Raw genomic sequence first — 18,092 nt, 5'->3', positions numbered from 1 at the left:
AATTTTATTATTATCTTTAAGCATTAGAGTTGAACAACGTAGTCCTAAACTGCTGCTAACGTAGCAGTGAAGCTAGGAATATGTGTGCATAATAAACCAACAGCCAGGTCACAAGAGAGATATGAGGGAGGCTTTCCGTGCGAGCACGGTTCTAATTAAGTAACCTCAATCTTTCAAGTTTCTTAGACACCGTTGGAATATGATTAAGATTTATGGAATTAAAATTTATGCAAAGTCGGTATTAATTTTAATTTAATTTGTTTTATTTATTTATTTATTTTTTTTAAGATTTATGCAAGGGTGAAAATACAAACATGCAAATACGATCTACTCATACAATACTAGGTGCAGTAGCATGTGAAGATACTCTACTCATACGTATAGCTATACGAATAGGCAAGCTTGTGTCATCGATAAATACTTCCATATGTACAAGCAAATATACATCAGTAATACGTATATGTACACTAATTTGTAAATCGATATTACGTAAACGTATATCAACAGTAACAAGCAAATTTGAATCACTCATATGTATCTAAATACATTAGCATGTGAATATAGTATACGTACGCAGATAAATATGACAAAACTAAACATGCAAGGTATTATACATAAACTAAAATACGACTCTTGTATTGCATAATAATTCGATTTCGACAATACTCATTGAGATTGCGAGTGTCATATAGAGAGCATCTTTACCCCGTAGGGTTTAGAAACAACTTACCCAACTCAGATTTTAACCCTCGTTGGAATGTTCTCCTATTTCTTGACAAAATCGACTTATTAGACAATACCGTGTACGTATACGTAGAGAAATACTAAACATGCAATAATAGACACTTATACATATAAATATAGATAACCATGCAAAAGAGTACCATTGGTATGCACATATACATTAATATGCAATAATAGTCGAATTTTCATTTATAGGTCCAGAGAGTGAGGCCTGGATATGGATCAAGATTGATCAAGGGATGCTGGAGGTCAATTATGAGCACCAACAAAACAAATACACCCGCGGACGCGGGTTAAACCTGCGGACGCGTGTCCAATACCGCGCACGCGTGTCAATGATGTCACAATGAGTTCAACTTTGCACAGAACCCTTAGAATTGCCTGCAGTGTACTTTCCCAATCCTAACTTTCGGTATCTGGAAGTACAGAAAAAAAAATTTGAGACAGGTCAGTTCGTTTGGTTTTCGACGATGAAGAAATATGAAAAAAAAAATGAAAAAATAGGAAAAACAAGGTTTTCGACCATATTGTTCTGCGAAGCAGTTCAATTCGGATTACGACGATTCGTCGTTAGTAGGATTAAGTCGAGTTAAGGTGGAATCAATCCCCTTCTAACTCCTTATCATAGAATCAACGTAGCATTCCCATAGTTGTTCTAATAGTCGACTAGTTGCATCTTGTGGGTAGTTGCATCGTAGTCTAGTTGCCTTTTCGTAAATCTCTCATTAGACTTAAGACTGATTAATTAGATTAGAAAACATTCCATGCTAGAGAACTAGGAGTGGAACAAACTTCCTACTCCACTATATCTCATAGGATTGAGAGTAGAATTCTTTGATAAACTAGGCACATAACATAGTTTTAGTTTACTTACGTTTTGAGTTTTATCGTTCATTTCGTAAATAAACTATTCATTTTATGTTTTATCAAATAGCGCCGCTGCCATCTTAGTTTCACTTTAGCATTGTTTTCATAGTATAATTAGTCATTTTTAAGTCCCATTAAACCCACCCACCCTTGTTTGATTCATATTGTGGTTGTCCGTTTCAGCGTTGAAAAGTTCTGCAAAAATATACACCTGAGCGCTGACGGCCTTCTAACCGAAAGCACTCGCCCAAAAAGATCTGGAACCTTGAGCGCAACCCGCCCCCATCTTGAGCGCGACCCGCCCTAAAACACTGAAATTTCAAGTTACTCGAGCTCGGACCACCCTAAGTGGCGACTTTATTCTAAGCTAGATTTTTCCGGTTTTCTACAGTTTTGATTCGAACTTTGATTTTTCAAGTTTTTCAGTGTTCTAACTTGTTATATACACTGAACACGCATAAACAAGACGTTATTCATAAGCGAAGCAAGGAAGCAATCAGGTATTCCTTTCTTCCACACCTCACATCTCCTGTTAGAGGTTTATACTAGTATATCAGAATTGTTTGGAGTGTTGATGGTTTAGCTAAATTTGGTCTTAGCCTTGTATGAGATTAAGGTCTGGTCGAACAAAAACACCAAACGTAATCACACAACAACGTCAACAAACAATTCTATCTAGTATACCACCTACTACACCTCTAGCTACTATTTCACACACACCACCTGACACAATGCCCGACGAAGGAGAAACTCCTCTCTCGGACTTTTACAAAGCCTTGAGCGATAGCCCTAAATCTTGCATCGTTCTAGCGGACCCGGTGGGGATTTCGAATCCCCAAATATTTTAATTTGTTACCCGCTTTTCACCATGAAAACCTTATCGGCATTACGCGTAGGATTGAACAAGTCCTAACAACATTCCACCATCCCACGGTTGGTGCGGAACAAATTAAACTAAGGGTATTCCCTTTCACCTTAGCCCGATAAAGGCGTCTTGGTTAACTGCCCCAAAGCGCTAATTCATGGACTCGTGGGCTAAACTTGTTCACCTGTTTATGGAACATTTTTACCTACCCCTAAAGACGGATGAGATGCTTTCCAAGATTCATTTCTTTTCGACAAAATCCTCATGAATCATTTTCGAGGGCTTGGAATCGTTTCACCGATCTCCTTATAGAGTGTCCACATCATAACTTAGCGAAAGACACGTTAGTTAGGTGCCTTTTCAAAGGACTTCTACACCACCATAAAGAAGTCCTTGACATAATGAATGGGGGTAGTTTCTTAAGCAAAGGAGCCTCGGAGGCTTATAAATTTTTAGAGGATCAAACTAAGCGAAATAACAACTGGGGGGGGGGGGGGTAGTGATGATATCCACCGCTCCGCTAGTTCATCAAATACAGTTAAGGCCGCCGGTATGTTTGAAATTAAACACGATCTCGAGCTTACAACTCTAATCGAATTACTCACTAAAAAGGTAGAGGCCATTTCTGTTCAACAAAAGCCTATCCCCGTCATGAACGTAAATTCAAATCCATGTAGTTTCTGTTGGAGCCCTGAGCATCCCGACTCCCACTGTCCTATAGCCTATGAACAGGCTTGTTCCATTAATAGTGAACCTAACGCCCCTTGGAGACAAAATCCCAACTGCGGTTGGAGAAATAACCAACACGTCACACCTCTAGGGTACAATAATCAATACGTTAGGCCAACGCACAGTTTTAACCAAGTTCCACCACGACAAGGACAGGGTCAGGGTAATTTTAATAATGATAACAACCAAGTGCAACCTCGACAAAGTCAAGTACAAGGTCAAGGTAGTTATAATAATTATAATGCTAATAGAAGTATCGTTCCTGTAAATAATAATTATCAAAATCCACCCATAAATAATTCATGTGAAATAGTTCCAGTCACACCACCCGTGACTACTACACCCACACAACCGGATCGTCTTGACACCTTCATACAAGTGAGCCAAAAACTTTTCCAAACCATGGCTCAATCTAACTAACAGCTTCTACAATCCGTTAATAATTTAACCCAATAGTTGGCTCAAGATAAAGCCCAACCCAAAGGTGTGTTTCCAGGTCACGAAATACCTAATCCTAAAACAACAAACACAGCCTTTGAGGTAACCGATAATACTAGTAATGAATATGGAAATGTAGGTGAGCTAAAGGCCATCACCACTCTCCGTTCTGGCAGAGTGGTTGATAACAAAGTAACTATGCCTATAATTACCCCACCAATAACTCCTACACCTGCTATTTTACTAGATACCGAAATAGAAACTGAAGAGCCTACAACTATAGAGGTACCAGTTATAACACAACCTAAGAAACAGAAAGCCACGGTTAAACATCCAGGTGATACCATTGCTAAATATAGATAGAAACCACCGTTTCCACAAAAATTAGCCGTGTTAACTAGGGATACTAATTATGAGGAGATTAGGGACGTTTTCAAGAATCTAACTATAAATCTTCCCTTCCTCGAAGCTATTAAAAAGCTACCACACCATGCTAAGTTTCTTAAGGAGTTGTGTACTACTAGGCGTAGGACCAATATACCAAAAGACGCCTTTTTAACAGAACAATTCCCAACTCTATCTGAACATAATGGAATTATTAAGTACAAGGACCCTGGTCGTCCTACTGTACAATGCACCTTAGGAGATTCTTATCGGACGACGGCGTTATTAGACACGGGGGCTAGTGTTAACTTACTCCCGTTTTTATTTGTATAGACAAATAGGTCTAGACGAGATGCAACCCACTAAAATGACGCGTTGCAATTAGGCGATGAGTCTATTAAGTATCCTAAGGGTGTGGTCGAAAAAATGTCTTTGGTAAAAGTTCAGGGATTTTTACTATCCGGCTGATTTTGTCATCCCGATATCTGAAAGTCGTTAACGACTCTGTCCCCAATCATCTTAGGGTGTCCTTTCCTCAACAACCGCCAATGCACTCATTAATTGCGCGATGGTTCAATGTCCATGTCTTTTGGCCATCTTGCTTTGAAGTCAATGTTTTAAAACAAAGACCGCGATTACCCGATTCGTCTATGGATGGAGAGGTTAGCATGATCGAGAGCTTTGCTTTCGAGATTATTTCAACAACACGTTCCCCGATAATCATATGCCCAAATTTCTTTCCTTTGGAAGTTCAGGACTCCAACATTTTCATCCCTACATTAGTCGATACACATATTACGGATGAGGATGAGATAGATGACTTTCTCAAAGATGTAGAGGACTATCATAGTAACGAGGATATGACCAATCTAGATGAGGAATTCGATGAGTTTCTTAGAGAGGGAGGTGATGATTCACCCTATGAAGAACTACTTTGCACAACATCCACCTCGACTCCCTCCTTCCACCCTTTCAAAGGAATCTCAAGTTTGCACTTTCGATCCTTTTGTTTCTTCCGTGCTTCATAATTTTTAAATCCACCTAGTAAACAAATACTTCAGAAGAACAAAGCATTTGACACCTTCATTTTCAGACTTGAAACAGTCCCTACACACACCATGAATGAGTTTTGTGCTAAACCCACATCCTCATTGTTTACATGCTGTCCTTCTACAACTTATCCATATCCACCATATTCTCCACAACCATTCACTTTTCCACACTTATTTACTAGAACACCCTCTCGTTCAAAAATGAAAAAGAAGGTGCATGCTAGGTTACGTAATAGGGTTATCCGACTTCGCTTTCATTTCACTAGGTTGCGTCATAGGAAATCTTGGTGCTTGATTGTGTTTGGATATGTTTTCTGTGATATTTATTTATGGAATGATCCACAACTATTTCGGTTGTTGATATATGATAAACTGCATGTTCATACATATGTTTAGATAAAGTCTCGAGTATTTGACTATAAACGACTCAACTTTTGTGTTTGGTGCATTTCCTTTCATTTCCATATATTGGTGAGTGCACCATTAAGGTAACCGGGCCCTCCCTACGGAGTGTCCGGGTCAAAGTACCGGATCCTAAGTCCACGTTTAACATAATTCACGTTTTCCACTCTTGCATGTTTTCTTAGATTTTTGAGTCATGTTTCTCTATGGGGTGAATTATGTCTTTCTTGTTTATTGTTTTTCATTATAAAAGTAAAAATAATATATATATATATATATATATATATATATATATATATATATATATATATATATATATATATATATATATATATATATATATATAGTAATCTAGGAAGTCTCGGAAATCTGACTTTAAAATACCCACTCCCAAAAAACAAATTTTCTAAGCTTTGTTGTAAAAAATTTGTTTGGGGGTGCGGTGTTCGTGTTTCCGTCCTAGAATGTTTTATGTCCCATTAGAGATGCTTAGGCCGTTTAATGGTATTTCGATCCGGGTTGACATAATCATGAATTTAGAGTTCAGTCCTACGTATAACGTATGTCATGCACGCACTTTGAGGCATTTTCCACTATCTTATATGTCATCCACGGTCGGAATAGAGTGTTTTATAGATCATTGGATTGGAAATTCTCTCCTGATCATTTCCATATCTCATTCGCAAAAATCGGACCGGTAACGAAGCGGCAATTTTGATTTGAAATTTCGCGAAAAATCGAAAAATTCAAAAATTTCGAATTGGGCTTGGGCCCAACCCGCGCGCACCGGCAGCGCACCCACGCCCTTACCTTTGCCCCAACAGTCGCGTTCATCCTTCCAAACCGCCATTAACGCCCACCAAAGCTCCAAAACCTAAAAAAAAAAAAAAAAAAAATTAAAAAGAAAACCAAATTAACCCACGCCCACAGTTCAAATCCACTTCCAATCTAATCTAAAATCTTTCCACCACCACCTCCACCAAATTAAATCATCAAAAACCACCGGGAAATAAAAAAATTTGAACTGCCGATCCACCACCGCGCCACCACCACTGTTTGCGTCAGTCGGTCGATTCAAATTCCAACACCACATTCCATTTAAACCCCCACTACATTCCAAACACTAAAATGGCTCAACAACGTTGAATTTTACCGGAGCAAGCTTTTACTGGCGACCACTTCGCTACCGCTTTACGGTGAAATAAATGATCGATAGAGAGACCGAATAGCTTGTGATACTCAACCGAAGCCTTTTACCACGACGACTTAGTCCGACGGTTCTACAACACGAGGGAGTTGGAGGGGACTAGAATTTTTGTTATGGTGGCGAAGAGGAGGAAGGAAGTAACTACGGGGTTGTTGGCCGAGATTCTAGGCATTCCGCCTAGAATCCATCTGGATGTCATGTTATAGAGTCCCAATATAATGGGGTAGAGCCCGTTGATGCGGATGGCGATTCACGAAAGGAAACTACAATCGCGAGATCGCGTTGTGTTCGTCGAGCATCCCTCGGAACCAACCAGCTGGCTGCAGCTCAGTGGATTGGTCGGAACGTCCTGGGCAAGGAGAAGGTCAGCGACATCGGTCTGAACTGCCTCCACATTTTATGGATACTCCGGGAGCGAAATCACGAAGTTACGTATCTTGGAGTTTTTGCTTAGCATGATTAGGGGGGTAGGGAAGGCATTTTGCACCTCTCCCCGTGTTGATAACCAAGATCATCTTTGAAGTTGAGAGCAGCTCCGTCGATAGGTCTTACATCACCCTGCACCAAAATCCTCACATTTATAAGGATTGTGTCCAACGAGTTTGGAGGTTGCCTGAGGATAGGGTAGAGGACGAGGATGATGGGGAAATGAGAATGCCGAGGAGGATGGGGAAATGAGAATGCCTCGGAGGATGAGGAGGACTTGACTTGTTTTGATCGCGGATGCCCCGGAGAGGTGTTGGTCGGATCACGAAGCGCATGGCCGTAATTCATCGTGGCATCGCGTTCACTCAACATTATCTGCGAAGACCTCCGGACTCGACGGGCTACAATCCATCATAACCGAGATCCGATCCCAGCGGGGAGGACGGCCGTGGGAACGAGATGAGGGGCGAGCTAGAAGCTCGGCCCGATTTCGGGCCGACATGCTTGCCGCGATTCCCACCTCATGGGGATTCTCCTTCGAGGACACACCATCGAGGCACGGCGTCGTCGCCGAAAAGATCGAATGGTGCTCGCCCGCCGGGAGCTTCGGGAGCCCATCTCTCTCGTGTGCCCTCCGCCCCGATACGAAGTGGTTAGGGATAGTATTGTTTGATGTTTATTTGTAGTTTCATTATTGTTATTTATTTTAATGTAAGTTTACTTCCGTAATTTGAATTTTGTAGTGAAATGTACTTCGAATGAAAATTTTAATATAATGAGGTTATTTTCATTGTGCGTGGTTGTTTAATATTGATCCCACCTTCCCAAATTGTTTGGGGGTGGTGTTATCTATTCAAGCATGATTTTTATATGACCCTTGTTTTAGAATTTATTGCGGAGTCAAGGTGAAAATATGGCCGTTTAGGCAAATCTATGAATAAGTATATGAAATCTCGATTAAATAGGTAGATTCTATCCTAAATTCAACCTAAAAGATACTAGGGTTGTTTTAGAATCAAGGAAATGAGTTGTTTCGTTTTTTCGGTTTGGAAAGTTTAAGATTTCCTAAACTGCCGTAAAAAAACTTTTGGCAACTTCCGATCCGTTTTAGCAACTTTAAACCTATATAAACTTCATTCATTTTACACTCACAACTCATACTACACCTAACCTCCATCACTCACCTTTCACTCCCACGATTCCCACGTTTCGTCTCAATTTCCGATCTTGACCGCCGGGCAAGGCGCTGCAGAGCCGGAGGCGCTTTTCATGCATTTTTTTTTTCATAATTTTGTCGGGCGCGCACTCAGCGTGGCAAGGACCACCAAGCCAAACACTGGAATTCTAATAACTTCAGAGCGCTTTTCATCGACTTCCTTCGGGACCGAGAAAAAATTCCAGTTTTTCTGCGGGTTGTTCCCGGATCATTCGCAGCTATTTCAGAGCATAATTTTGAGATGACATCTCCTACATTGATACTGGAACCGTCTTTCGAAGATTTGTTCCAAAGCACTACTTACGGTGCTTGGTTTCGCGAAGCGATCACATACGTAGGCTGGGAACCGCTTATGGTAAGACCTGATGCACTTTATTCTCCAACACTAGCATCTTATTTTTACGATAACTGCATTTTCTTTGAGAGACCAGATGGAGAACAAGTGTTCTCCATCAACATTGATAATGAACCAATGGAAATTACTAGGTTCTTGCTAGCATTTGTTCTTGGACTTGCTATGCCCGCTGAAATACAAGACCCATGGTGTTATTGGGTAGATAATATGTATGTCTATAATTATGAGTTTTTGCATGAGTCGTATGGTGTAGGCATTTTCCGTATCGAGGACGAAGGGGAATATAACGTCGCCTTTGGTAGCCTGTCCATGAACATCGAAACTGTTATGTTTTGGATCATGCTAAACATTTTAGAGGAATGGCGTTTTTCTTCTGTGAATGATGCCACTTGCAGCGTCTTCCTTGCTTTAGCCATGGGACGTATGTGTCATGACCTTCCCCGAACCTTGATGTCTAGTTTAGCTCGATCCCATAGCATGAGGCATAAGTACCTTCTTATGCCTGTTCTAATTTCCCGTATTATGCTATGTTTCTTTCCTATTTTTTGTACACGTTTTCCGCGGATTGGATTACGGTCGACATAATCGCATTTACCCACCAATAGTATTATTCGATCTTTCCGTGCAATGACTTGGCAAGGGTGGAGGATACAACCTTATCAGGTTGCACCCTACACCCCGTTAGACCAAGTGGCTCTTAATAGGTTAGCACTAATAGATGATAAATGGCGGAAAGCCTGGCAAATTATCATGGCATGGCAGGACACGAAGGAACCTCACTTCTTTATAGAAGAAGAGGATGAGGAAGATGATGAGTAATGCGGAAGATAAGGTCAGTTTTAATTCTAGTTAGTGTCTGCTTATGTCCCAAGCAATTTCATTCTTGTTAACCCCATAATAGGTAGAACTCGTATAGAGTTGCGTCAGTTTTTATTTCCTATATCAGTACGTTCTAACTTTGTTTTGCAGATGTTCATGAATTTCACGCGTTTCAATGGTATTTTTCCTACCCTCTTTATTTAAAATACTTTGAGGACAAAGCATGCTTCTTGTTTGGGGGGCATAGAAACACGTGTAATTAAGGCATCTGTTAGGATATAGATATGTATAATATGCATTTGTTTTCTAGTCAAAATTTCAAAAATTCAAAAATATAAATAAATAAGTTCATGCTATACACTTAGGAATATTGGTATTGTTTTCCTTCTCTATGCTCTTAATAATCTAGAAGTCTCACGTAGATTTTGCATTAGAATAATTTTTAGAAACTTAGGTTAATATGTAGGTAATAATCTTTGTATCTATCTATAAATATATTACATGAGTATCGATGATTGTTAGCAGTAAGTTTCTGAAATCTAGGCTAGAGTACTTATTCTACAAATCCTGTGAGAATATAGCCTAAAGCCTTATATGAGCGAAACATTTGAGAAATGACACAAGGGAGAAGTAAAATCCGGATAGAGAAATCACACGTCCACTTGCTTGATCACTAAACCATATCCTAAGCGAGAATTTAGGCCCTCTTTGGATCGATATAGCCAGAAATTCAACCCTATGAATTATTTTCCGCTAGTCGCTCCTCTGAGCCTTTCTTTAGCCTTTCATAAACCACAAATCCTTTACCCTGTTACAAAACAAAACAAAATTAAAAAAAAATTAAACCTACCCAATTTAGATAAGTTTGAGAATAGAATGAGGAAGAAAGAAGAAGAGAAAAACCTGTGTAAACAAAATTTAGTTAATTACTTTAGAAAATAAAGAAAAGAAGTTTCCATCCAAAGAAAATAAAAATAAAAATAGAAATAAAATAAAAACTCCAAAAAAATAGAATAAAAGGAGTCAAAAGCCAAAGAAAAGAAAAAGAAAAAAAATATGGCTAAGGATGGAAACAAAGTATAGAAGCAAAAGAAAATAACAAGGTTTTCTCTAAGTTACATAATATGAAGACTCTATTATCTCAGACTTGTCCTTTTTGAATATCCATTTCCTTCCTTCTTAAACCATCTCCTAATCCCCGCAACACCTAATAAAGACCTCTAGCTCAATTAGGAATAGGTTAATGTGATAGTAAGTGGCAGATGTGTTTGATCGACTCAGGCTTCCTTGTTGTCATTGAGATTGTAAGGTATAGTGTGCCCATCATCTAATTGGAGTAAATAAGCTTGAGTGGAAAAATCGAGTGTTGTATCTTGACTATTATTGTGAGAACCTACTTAAGGGCGCTATTCGAAGTTTGAAACTTGACCGCTAGGCATTTCATAGTATTACTCATTGTATATATGTTTATTGTAGATGATTGATTATTATGCATATATTAGCTTAGGTTTCGACTTGATTACTTTATATGCATTGCTAGTGAGAGGAATAGTTAATTTAGAGCATGAATAAGGAAACAATAGTTTTATTTCTTAGTCGTTGTAGTATAGATGAAGGTTGTGAGTACCTTCATCTTTGAAAACTCTCACGAGGCTATAACTAACGTCCACTAGGGAATTCCTAGTGGTTTAAAGGCCTGTTGCATATGGTCAATGCAATCGCTCAAATAAACGAGTAGTTAGAACTCTATTTTTGGTCACTTATTCTAATTTCTCATCTTTGCTTGAGGACAAGCAAAATGCTGTTTGGGGTGGTTTGATAAGAGCCCAAAATAGTAGTTTTAACCCTCAGAACGATCATACTATTAGACCCGATTATGTGAGTAATAATTAAGAGTTAACACCGACATGTTTTATGCATTTCGGACTTCAAAGTCCATTATATACAGAAATGTGCCACTTTAGCGAGATAAAGGAGCAAAGGTCGGTTACTCAGGAGTTCCGTGACTAAAGGCTAAGATTCAAGAAGACAAAGCCTTTCTAAAGCCCGATCAAAAGCTGAAAAGTCGACCTTGGGCGAAACAAAGACACAAGTCGTGAGAACTTCCGAAGGCCGTATCTTTGGACTCAGACCTCGGAATGGAGCCTACCTTATGTCAAAACGACCGGCTCGGAAAGAGCTTTCCAATGGTATAAGCCTTGATCCAATTAGAAGAGCAGAAGTGGACGAAAAGTCTATTAAAGCCAACTGTAGCTGAAGAGGCCTTTTTGGATTGAAAGAATTGGGTTTTGGGCCTGATTCTTTGGCCCAAAACATGGCTCCAAGCCCATGCACGATTTTTGGATCTGAAAGTATAAAAATGAAAGCTTCACTCTTTGTTAATGGTAGCTAGTTAGACCTAAAAATATAGATAATTATAGATCTAGTTTTCATGTAATAAAATTAAGTTTAGTTTAAATTCAATTCTTGTTTTAGATTAAACTCGTAGAATCATTATTCTTAATTAGTTTGATTAATAAATTAGCTAGTTTGTCAATTTCGATTCTTGTCATTTACAATTGTGTAGATCTAATTTCCCTTATTACGTAGATAGCTAGACTTAGATTAGTTAGATTATTAATTTAGTATTTGAATCATTGTTTTATTATTCATTAGATTAATAAAATAGTGTTCTCCATAAGTTAGTTTCATTTCCATTAATTTTTTAGTTTCAATTCGTAGATTCAAGTAATTGTCATTATTAGTTTAATTCAATTATTGCATTAGTAGTTTTGAATTGGGTTTAAACAAACAAAGTTTCAATCTTTATATCATGTCTTGTTTGAATTCATTTGGGAATGATAGCGTGATGATTCTCGGCTAAACCTCCATTGAGGGGGTTGAGAAGCTTTGATAAAAGCTTGATTTCGATTATCGTAGAGTCGTCGTAATTTCTTTTCCACTCTAGAAATGATTAGTTCACCATGAGAATGGGTTTAATCGTTCACATACTAGTTATGAATTGGTAGAAATGCCATGTACGTGTAATTAGGGATTAGGAGTAACCATATTGTTCTGCGAAGCAGTTCAATTCGGATTACGATGATTCTTCGTTAGTAGGATTAAGTCGAGTTAAGGTGGAATCAATCCCCCTCTAACTTCTTATCATAGAATCAACGTAGCATTCCCATAGTTATTCTAATAGTCGACTAGTTGCATCTTGTGGGTAGTTGCATCGTAGTCTAGTTGCCTTTTCGTAAATCTCTCATTAGACTTAAGACCGATTAATTAGATTAGAAAACATTCCATGCTAAGAACTAGGAGTGGAACGAACTTCCTACTCCACTATATCTCATAGGATTGAGAGTAGAATTCTTTGATAAACTAGGCACATAACATAGTTTTAGTTTACTTACGTTTTGAGTTTTATCGTTCATTTCGTAGGTAAACTATTCATTTTATGTTTTATCATAGTACTACACAGAATGGTTTGTTCCACGTTGACAAGGAATTTGACACAAACGCTAGGATGGCCGCTTTAATTAGAAGAGTTGAAGTCCTCGAGCTAGAAAAAGAGACAAAGTTTCCAGCTTTGGTTAACAATATCGAGGCCCCTGGCTGTGTTTTGTGTGATAGTCTTGATCACGTTATAGATAATTGCCCTGGCATAACTGCACAAGTCAATGCTTTTAATTCATACCAAAAATCAGGAAATAATCCTTTTTCTAACACGAATAACCTAGGGTGGCGTAACCACCCCAATTTGTCTTGGTCTAAGGGTATACATCAGGGAGGCCCAGTGGGTGACTCAAACCCAGTACTACAGTATGCACCTCAACCACCTAAACTTTCACCTATAGAAGAAGCCATTTCTCAATTATCACAAAACACCATGAAATTTTAGGAAACAACCCAACAGTTTATGCAAGCCAGTCAAACTGCTACTCAAGATAATGCTCAAGCCATTAGGAAGATTGAAGTCACCATAGGTTAAATTGCTAATACTTTGAATGAAAGGGACAAGGGTAGGTTTCCTAGTCAACCAGTGGCTAATCCAAAGGGACAGTACGAAATAGGCTCTAACTTGAGCCAAGAGCACCACCAAGAGCAAGCCAAGTCTATTACTATTCTTATAAGTGGTAAACATATTTATAATAGGGTTGAGATGCCTAGGGATGTTGAGGTCAGATCTGATCCTATAGAGTGTGAGGGCGAGAAGAGTGATGTAAGTGGTTCGAATAGTCGTGATGCTTCTAAGAAGTGCTTAGAGCCTCCTACGTCTTTCGAGTCTAGTCATGTACCATCTTATATACCAAAAGCCCCTTTTCCTGAGAGGTTAGTTCAGGCTAAGAAAGGAAATACTTTTAATGAGACAATGGAGATGTTTAAGCAAGTTCATATTAATATTCCGTTACTTGATGCTATAAAACAAGTTCCTTCTTATGCCAAGTTTCTTAAGGATATGTGTACACAAAAATGTAAGTTGAACGTGCATAAGAAAGCTTTCCTTACTGAGCAAGTGAGTTCGATTATTCAAAACCGCACTCCACCTAAGTTTAGAGATCCAGGATGCCCTACTATATCCTGTGTTATAGGTGATCATATGATTGAGAAGGCATTACTTGATTTGGGGGCTAGTGTTAATTTGTTACCTTATTCAGTTTATTTACAGCTTGGTCTTGGTAAATTGAAACCTACGCCGATTACACTTCAACTGGCGGATAGGTCTGTTAGGGTTCCACGTGGTATTGTTGAAGATGTTTTGATTCAGGTTGATAAATTTTATTTCCCAGTTGATTTTATTGTTCTAGAAACACAACCTGTTCAAGATCTTAAACACCATATTCCTGTCATCTTAGGTCGTCCATTTTTGGCCGCATCCAATGCCATCATTAATGGAGTGTTGAAGCTTTCTTTTGGTAATATGACTACAGAACTTAATGTGTTTAATGTGAGTCAACAACCTCCTGAACCTGATGATCTTTGGGATGTTAATCTTATTGACAGTGTGGTTCACAAGACTTTCTTGGAAAGTTATTCTGATGACCCTCTTGAGTCTTGTTTAACTCATTTTGGTGGTGATTTTGATGTGGATAATTCTATTTGTGAAGTAAATGCTTTGCTGGATGCCACCCCAATCTTAGATACTAATAAGTGGAAAACCAAGGTAGAACCTCTTTCTCCTTCTGAGTCTAAACCAGTTCCTTCCATAGAGAGTCTTCCTAAACTTGAGTTGAAACCATTACCTGACACTCTTAAGTATGTCTTTTTGGGGCTTGATGAGACCTTGCCTATTATTATTGCTTCTAATCTTGATAGTAAACAAGAGAGTAAATTGCTTAGGATTCTTAGAGACCATAAGACAGCTTTAGGGTGGACTATTGCTGATATTAATTGGATAAGCCCCACTGATTGTATACATCATATTCATCTAGAGGAGAATGCTAAACCAACCTGTGAATTCCATAGACAGCTTAATCCTAACATGAGAGAGGTAGTGAGAGCCGAGGTTCTCAAGTTGTTAGATGCGGGTATCATTTATCCCATCTCTGATAGTCAATGGGTGAGTCCGGTTCAGGTTGTCCCTAAGAAGTTTGGTATTACGGTAGTTAAGAATGCGAATGGCGAGTTAGTTCCTACCCGTATGACTACTGGGTGGCATTTTTGCATTGACTATTGTAAGTTGAATCTAGCCACTAGGAAAGACCACTTTCCTCTTCCTTTTATTGACCAGATGCTTGAACGGTTAGCCGGTCATAAGTATTATTGTTTTCTCGATGGTTATTCCGGTTATTACCAAATATGTATTACACCTGAGGATCAAGAAAAGACTACATTTACTTGTCCTTTTGGAACTTTTGCATACTGTCGTATGCCATTTGGGTTATGTAAAACACCCGGTATCTTCCAGAGATGCATGCTTAGCATTTTTTCTGACATGGTAGAAAGGTTTCTTGAGGTGTTTATGGATGATTTCTCCGTATTTGGTGATTCTTTTGATGAGGGTTTGCACCATTTGGAATTAGTGTTAATTAGGTGCAAGGAGAAGAATCTTGTGTTGAATTGGGAGAAGTGTCATTTTATGGTTCAACAGGGTATTGTTCTTGGTCATATTGTTTCTACTAAGGAAATTGAGGTCGATAAGGCTAAGATTGATGTCATTTCTAGTCTTCCACCACCTAAGACTGTGAAAGATATTAGGTCTTTTTTAGGTCATGCTGGATTTTATAGGCGATTCATTAAGGACTTTAGCAAGATTTCTCGTCCCTTATGCAATTTACTTGGTAAGGATGTCGATTTTGTCTTTGATGATGATTGTTTGAAAGCTTTTGAGAAGCTTAAGCATTTATTGACTACCACTCCTATCATATAACCACCTAATTGGAATGTACCTTTTGAGTTAATGTGTGATGCGTCGGACTATGCTCTTGGGGCTGTTTTAGGTCAACGGTTTGATAAGTTGGCCCATGTAATTTATTATACGAGTCGAACTCTTAATGATGCCCAAATGAATTACACTACAACTGAGAAGGAATTGTTAGCTGTTGTGTTTGCTTTAGACAAGTTTAGGTCTTATCTCATAGGGTCTAAGGTTGTCGTGTTTACTGATCATTCGGCTTTGAAGTATCTTCTTTCTAAAAAGGATGCTAAAGTGCGTCTTATTCCTTGGGTCCTCTTATTACAAGAGTTTGACATTGAGATAGGGATAAAAAGGGTACAGAGAACGTGGTTGCTGACCACTTGTCTAGGCTTATAGTAGAGTCTTCTACTAGTCTTTTGCCTTTGAATGAGTCCTTCCCTGATGAGCAACTTTTTGGTGTATCCCAGTTGCCTTGGTATGCAGATATTGTTAATTATCTTGTTATAGGTCAGTTTCCTTTTCATTGGAGAAAACAAGATAAATCTAAGTTTCTTGTTGAGGTTAAGTATTTTTTCTGGGATGACCCATACTTGTTTAAGTCATGCCCTGATCAGATTGTTAGGAGATGTGTTTCTGAGAGTGAGTTTCGTAGTATTCTCTCCTTTTTCCATGACCATGCATGTGGTGGTCACTTTGGTCCTAAGAAGACGGCTGCTAAGGTTTTGCAGTGTGGTTTTTATTGGCCTACTCTATTTAGAGATGCACATGAGTTTTGTTTAGGATGTGATCGATGCCAGCGTACGGGTAATATTTCCCATAGGAACATGATGCCTCTTTCCCCTATTTTGGTTGTTGAGCTTTTTGATGTGTGGGGTATAGACTTCATGGGTCCTTTTCCTCCTTCCTTTGGCTATCTTTATATCCTCGTCGCGGTAGATTATGTTTTTAAATGGGTTGAGGCGGTGCCATGTAAAACGAATGATTACAAGGTTGTAGTTAACTTTTTGAAATATAATATATTTTCTTGTTTTGGTACTCCTCGTGCAATTATAAGTGATAATGGTACTCATTTTACAAATCGTGCGTTTGAATCGTTAATGAAAAAGTACTCTATTACTCATAAACTTGCTACCCCATACCATCCCCAAACTAGTGGCCAAGTTGAAGTATCTAATAGGGAAATTAAACGGATTTTATAAAAGATGGTACGACCTGACCGTAAGGATTGGTCTCAATGTCTTAATGATTCCCTTTAGGCTTATAGAACTGCTTATAAGACTCCCATTGGTATGTCTCCTTATAGGCTTGTGTTTGGGAAGGCATGTCATTTGCCTGTGGAATTAGAACATCGTGCTTTTGGGCCATTAAAACTTTTAACTTTGACATGCGTAGAGCAGATTCATAACGTAAGCTCCAATTGAATGAGTTAGCTGACTTAAGGAATGAGGCATATGAGAATGCCAAAATTTACAGAGAGCGGACTAAGATTTTTCATGATAAATCTATTCTTCGCAAGTCTTTTGAACCTAATCAAAAAGTTTTGCTATATAATTCTCATTTGCGTCTTTTTCCTGGTAAGTTACGTTCTAGGTGGACTGGTCCTTTCATTGTTAAAACTGTTTTTCCTTATGGTGTTGTTGAGATAGAGGATCCTACAGATGGTTGTGTGTTTAAAGTTAATGGTGAACGCTTGAAACCATATCTTGATGGTTTTGCTAATAAGGATGTGGAAGAGGTGGATCTTATTGATCCTGTTTATCATGACTGAATGAGTATGCTTGTTGTATTTTAGTAGTTTAGGTTTTGTTTTTCTTTTGTAAGAGTCACTTCGCATTGTTCCCAAATACTTCATTCTAGCCCCTAGTCTCCATTTGGGTTAACCAATGAGAACCATATTATTATGATTTTCAGGTTATGACAGGTGTTATATTTATGAAATGTCGAAAATACAGAGGAGACTCTGTCGAATTTTTTTGAATTTTGGGGCATTCATTTTATGTTTTGTTGGTAGACAAAGTGCTAATCTAAGAATTGGGTGTCTTGAAGCATTAAATTCGCTAGAGATGTTAATCTGAAGCTTATGGGAGGCAACCCATGTTTTATTTTGTTGAGTCTTTTGTGCACGTGTATCATGCATTCCACTCTAGCACTTTTTCTCCGCCTTTTTGGAGACGTGTAACTCTATGGGATGAGACACGTGACACATTTTAGTCATTGTAGTAACTTGGTCCTCTTTTATATTATCATT

General features: G+C 38.5%; 1 pseudogene; it reads left to right on the top strand.

Moving 5' to 3' along the window:
* The first annotated feature begins 13,012 nt into the window (after nt 1–13,012).
* Nucleotides 13,013–17,612, top strand: LOC147505850 (uncharacterized; annotated as a pseudogene).
* Nucleotides 17,613–18,092: the final 480 nt, after the last annotated feature.

This window comes from Coptis chinensis, chromosome 4 (genome assembly GCF_015680905.1).
Source record: "Coptis chinensis isolate HL-2020 chromosome 4, ASM1568090v1, whole genome shotgun sequence".
NCBI lineage: Eukaryota > Viridiplantae > Streptophyta > Magnoliopsida > Ranunculales > Ranunculaceae > Coptis > Coptis chinensis.
This window is presented reverse-complemented; position numbering and strand designations above follow the sequence as displayed.